This window comes from Otolemur garnettii, unplaced genomic scaffold (genome assembly GCF_000181295.1).
Source record: "Otolemur garnettii isolate 467f Iridium unplaced genomic scaffold, OtoGar3 scaffold00013, whole genome shotgun sequence".
Taxonomy (NCBI): Eukaryota; Metazoa; Chordata; class Mammalia; order Primates; family Galagidae; genus Otolemur; species Otolemur garnettii.
This window is the reverse complement of record NW_003852408.1, coordinates 17,344,879-17,350,620: the sequence shown is the minus strand read 5'-3', so window position 1 is coordinate 17,350,620 and position 5,742 is coordinate 17,344,879. Positions and strand designations below refer to the sequence as shown.

The 5,742-nt window shown below is 41.8% G+C and overlaps 1 protein-coding gene across 1 annotated transcript in view; it reads right to left on the bottom strand.

The window, feature by feature from the left end:
* The window catches only part of BARD1 (BRCA1 associated RING domain 1), a 129,354-nt gene that overhangs the window by 73,482 nt on the left and 50,130 nt on the right, over positions 1–5,742 (bottom strand). The window lies entirely within an intron of this gene.

The following is a 5,742-nucleotide window of genomic DNA, read 5'->3' as shown; positions in this document are numbered from 1 at the left end:
GCAAGACTATTGCCAATATGATCAGAGGAAAACTTGTGAGGTGGAAGAAGCCCAGGTACACAAAGTGAAATGTTCAGACTGACGCCGTAACACTGTAAGGACTGTTCCAAATATCAGTCGCACCACTCTGTTTATAATTGTTAATATTAGATAAACAGTAGGCAAACACGGCAAATATTACCCTTACTGCATGTGGAATTTGAGTGCAGACTATAAACTTATGGCTGACTTTCTTCTAATATGATGGAAAGTTTCTTTTTCCTTTCCTCTGAATAAAACTGAACTGTGGATGGCTCAGCACCTGTAGCTCAAGCGGCTGAGGTGTCAGCCACATACTCCAGAGCTGGCGGGTTCAAATCTGGCCCGGGTCTACCAAACAACAATGACAACTACAAGCAAAAGAAAAATAGCTGGCATTGTGGCAGGTGCCTGTAGTCCCAACTACTTGGGAGGCTAAGGCAAGAGAATCACTTAAGCCAGGAGTTGGTGGTTGCTGTGAGCTGTGATGCCATGGCACTCTACCCAAGGCGACAGCTCGAGACTCTGTCTCAAAAAAAAAAACTGAACTGTGGGTTCTCCATAGAAGTGGCATTTTGGGTTTTCCCTCTTTTTTATAAAGTGATTTCTGCCTAGTTTATTTCCCAGTCAACTTTAGTAACCTTTTAATAGTCCATAAGACAACTTGTAAGAAGTTTTCTGAAATAGCATTAAAATATTATCTTAATTCATGAGCTGGAAGCTGGAGAAAGGCTCCATGAAGTAAATGTTCTGAGTGGGTCATCAGGAGCCCTTCCCACCTCCCACAGCCAAGGAGCACACTGGTACTGATTCACCCAGGTGTAGCGCGGCTCTCACAGTCAGATCCGAGGACTCATTGTGGTGGTCCTCAATGTGGTGTTTTTAATATATTGCCTAACAATTTAGTTCCACCCACACTGTGGATTTTTTAGGGAGAAAATAACTGGACAGTTTGTTAGTTTTTCAATTAAAAAAACACACTTAAAAATAAAGAAGATAACTTAAAAGTCAAAATTATTCCTTGATCCACGGGCTGCAGAATAGATGTGTTTACAGGCATGAAAACGACCTTATTTTCCTTGCGCATCTCCATCAGAGCCTGGGGTGTCCAGACGCACTCATAATGAGCAATAATATTACGGAAGGGATCTTTTTCTGAGCAGTAGATCTCAATCAATGGGCTTAAAATATTCAGTGAATCACAGTGAAAACAGATGTGCTGTCATCCAGGTGGTGTTGTTTCATTTATAGAACACAGGCAGGGTAGATTTAACATAATTCTTAAGAGCACTAGATCTGGGGAATGGTAAATGAACGCTGGCTTCCACTTATTAGCTCTTCACTGGAGAGTCAGCCTGTCCTTTGAAGCTTTGAAGCCAGGCTTGACTTCCTTCCAGCAGGACAGTTCTAGACAGCATCTTCTTCCAGTGGAAGGCTATTTGACCTACACTGAGATCTGTTATTTAGTATGCCGCCTTCATCAATTATCCTAGTTAGACCTTGTGAAAAAATTGCTGTTTCACTTTGCACTTCTCTGTTATGGAGACGGCTTCTTCCCTTAAACCTCATGAATCAAACTCTGCTACCTTCAAACTTTTCTCCTGCAGCTTCCTCACCCTTTCAGCCTTCAAAGAATTAAAGAGAGTTAGAACCTTGCTCTGGATTAGGCTCTGGCTTCTGGGAATGCTGTGTGGCTGGTTTGTTCTTCCATCCAGAATACTCAAACCTTCTCCATACCAGTAATACGACTGTTCCACTTCCAGATCATTTGTGTATTCACTGGAGCAGCATTTTTAATTTCCTTCCAGAACGTTCCTTTGCATTCACACTTTATCTCTTTGGCACAAAAGGCCTAGCTTTCACCCCACCTCAGCTTTCCACGGGCCCTCCTGACAAAGTTTAATCATTCCTAGCTTTTGATTCAAGGTGAGAGAACTGCTGACTTTTCCTTCCACTGGAACATTCAGAGGCCATTGTAGGGTTATTAATTGGCCTAATTTCAATATTGTATCTCAGAAAATAAGAGGGGGGTGAAAAGAGGGAATGGCTGGACAGTGGAAAAGTCAGAACACATACAACATTTATCAATTAAGCTCGTTACACAATCTGGGTGCAGTTTGTGGCACCCCAAGACAATTACAATAGTAACATCAAAGGCCATTAATCACATAAAATATATGGTAATAATTAAAGGTTTGGATATTGTAAGAATTACCAGAATGTGACCCAGAGAAAAATGGCTCCAACAGACTTGCTCAATGCACAGTCACCACAAACTTTTAATCTAGTAACTTAATGGTACAAAGTGAAGCACAGCACAGGAGGTGATTCTGACGACCCGCCCAACAGCCCAGAAAGTCAGTGGTATTGCCAAGCAGACTTTACATATGTGGTGGGTGATATAGGCAAAAATGAACACTGACTCCAAGAAATGTTCCAGAAATCAAAATCTTGACAAAATCCCAAATGCCAGTGTGCTTCTGTGTCCTTTGTTCCCTCTCATGGGCTAGGATAAAGAATACATACTAATAACACAGTCAAACATGACTGCGTGGAAGTGTATGAATTACAGAATCAAACCCTGAAGAAGACTCCTCCCAAAGGACTTTCTCTCTAGCCAGGGGATCCTTGCCACCCTTGTTACATTCTAGGTGCACCAGGCCTTCAAAATATTATCTATTATGTCTATGTGGCCTAAATTATAAGTAATCCTTGCCATTTTTAGCATCTGTACTAGAGAACTGGCGGGCAAGGAGGCACTTATTTCAGTACCTAAGAATTTTGAAGCAAAGGTAACATATTAAAAAAACAAAATTTTCTCCAGATTTTTAGCATTTTGTGTTTTATCTAATCAGAAGAATAAATGAGTGTTTATTTCAGTTTCTATTTAGGCATAATGCCGTCTCATAAAACCCCACACAATATTCTCAGTAACATTTTAACCACAGGTGACACAGACACTCAAACAGGAACATGAGTTACAGAGGTATTTAAATCGGAAGAAGGATATATAGAAGAATTACTGGCAGGAAAGCAGAGCAATGATGAGCTCTGACCTATGTCAAATGACTCTGGATGTCACGCAGACACAGGAAATACAATAGGAGACAGGCAAGAAGTGAGGAGGCTGCTTCAGTGGTGGGGTCAGGACAATGACTCCCCCTCCCCCCAAAATGCCCACATCAACTAAGGGTCTGCACCTTGAAAGAGGAGTCCACTGCATTGTCCAGATGCCCCAGTTTAGTCAATTGAGCACTTAAAAGCAGAGCGCTTTCCAGGCTATGCCTGGAAGATGAGATATGAGAAGGACTCAACCTGCCGTTGCTGGGTTTGAAGAAGGAGGCAGAGGGCCATGAAGTAAAATATGACAGTCTCTAGCACGTGCAAACAGCCCTCAGCGGAAAGCCAGCAAGGAAACTGGATCTCAGTCTCAGCCCAAGAACATGCGGTTTCTGCCAACAATCCCAATGGACAAGTAAGTGCATCTTCTACAACAGCCAGAAAGGCAAAGCTGGTCAACTGCTTTTAGTCTCGGAGACGCATGCATAGACCTGCAGGACTGTGAGGAAAGGACTTTGCATTGTGTGCTCATTCATTTCAGCTGCAAGAGAAAATTAATCCGGGTGGTGAGGGCAAGGAAAGAAAAGCAGCTGCCGCCAGGGTGAAGGTTATGGCCTTCAGTGATGCCCACAGGTAGGTTTAAGGCAAGATACTTAAAAATTGTTATTAGTATGTTCCCAAGTTCAGAGAGCAGTAGGTAAAGCCCTACCAGCACAGGGGTAACTTAGCCTAAGAGAACAAACTGCTACCGGGTTCTCTGTCCTTAGTGCAAGTATCAAGTGTGCACAGGGCAACCACACGTCCCTCAGGCCTGGGAGGAACAAGTGAAACTGGAAACTGCGGAGCTCCTGGCTTGCGTTAGGGGAAATAACTGCAACCACTGCCCCCGGACACACCTGACAGCCCAACACCTGGCACTTCCCATTATTTGCTTTGGCTGTGTTCAAGGCCACCAAATCTATAATCACGACACAGAGGTAGTAACTCTCCCCTCTCTCCCTGTTCCCATCTTCCGTTTTATAGGTACCGAGGAGTAGTGTTAGTAGCATAGTAGTATTCAAGTTTAGGAACACTTCAAATCCTTTTCTGAAGTAGGTGGGTACAAAAGAGAGGTGAGAGGGCAGAACTGAGGTCGGTGAGTTTCTAATACACATAGACGATTCCTTCTTGGCTACGAATGAGAACATCAAGACAGGAATCAGATGAAACTGTTTTATAACGTAAATAAACTGACACATCCGACTGATTTTTTTTTGTGCAAGCATTTCTCGTATTATTAAAATCAAGAGTTTGTCTTACTATTAAAAATCAAGCTGAGCTGAATCATACATTCAACTCATAATGTTTTAAAAGAACACTATTGTTAATCCATCATTTAAAAAATAAAAACTAATTAACTTCTCCTCAATGTACTGTAACAGAATATGACAACTGGAGACAATAATAGTATTTGATAATTAACTCCTAGAGAATCAAAATAGATTTTAACTCTGGCAATACCCCAAGAAACTGATAAAGTGACAAAACTTGTATGAAGCAATCTTGAACATGACGATGACAACAATTTACCAAGACAGCGTCACGCCACCATTTTTTCCCTTCTTCGTGTTCCATTATGGGATTTTTCCATGCCTAGACCAAGAACGGGCACACTATGGCCTGCCCGCTGGCCCTGATTCTGCATGGAAAGTTTTACTGGCTGCCATATTGTCCATGGCTGCTTTTGCACTCTCAGGACAGGTCTGAATACCTGTGACAGAGACGTTTTGGCCTAAAAGATGAGAACATTTACTCCAACTGCCCCTTTAAGAAAAGAGTTTAATAATAAAATAAAAAAAAAAAGAAAAGAGTTTGCCACACCCTGGCCCTGGCCCCAGGGCCTAGGAATCCTCACTAATAAAGATAAATGATCCTGGCTCAGCGTCTGTAGCACAGTGGTTAAGGCACCAGCCACATACACCAAGGCTGGCGGGTTGGAATCCGGCCCAGGACAATAACAACTACAAAAAATAGCTGGGTGTTGTGACAGGGGCCTATTAGTCCCAGCTGCTTGGGAGGCTGAGGCAAGAGAATCATGTAAGCCCAAGAGTTTGAGGTTGTATGAGCTGTGATGCCACAGCACTCTACTGAGGGCTACATAGTAAGACTGTCTAAAAAACAAAAAGATAAATCATCCTTATGGTTAGAAGAAAAATTTTCTACCAATATAACGGAATGCTTGCTGGATGGTCAGAAAATTCCAGAAAGCAAATGTAGAAATTCTATGTATCAGTGAGAAAAATGGATAAAAAATAATAATTATACTATCTCCTTATATCCATGAAGCATTAACAACATTATAATGTTAAGATTACAATAGCTTAAGATACGATTGTAAGAGGGACTTTACCTAACAAATGCAATCAGTGGAACCTGGTTTCTTGTACCCTCAAATGAATCCCCAACAATAATAAAAAAAAAAGATTACAATAGTTTACATGCACATATAATACGTATATGGAGATGACAAAGATGACCCCAAAAAGTCTGATTTTGTAAGTCCTGCTTTGCAGAAATCAAACTAAAATGTAACAGGAGCCAACTATAAAAAATCAAGGTATGGGTGGAGGGAGGGGGTTTGGAGGGATCACTTCTGAGGTTTACCTTATAGGGGTACAGGTGAAT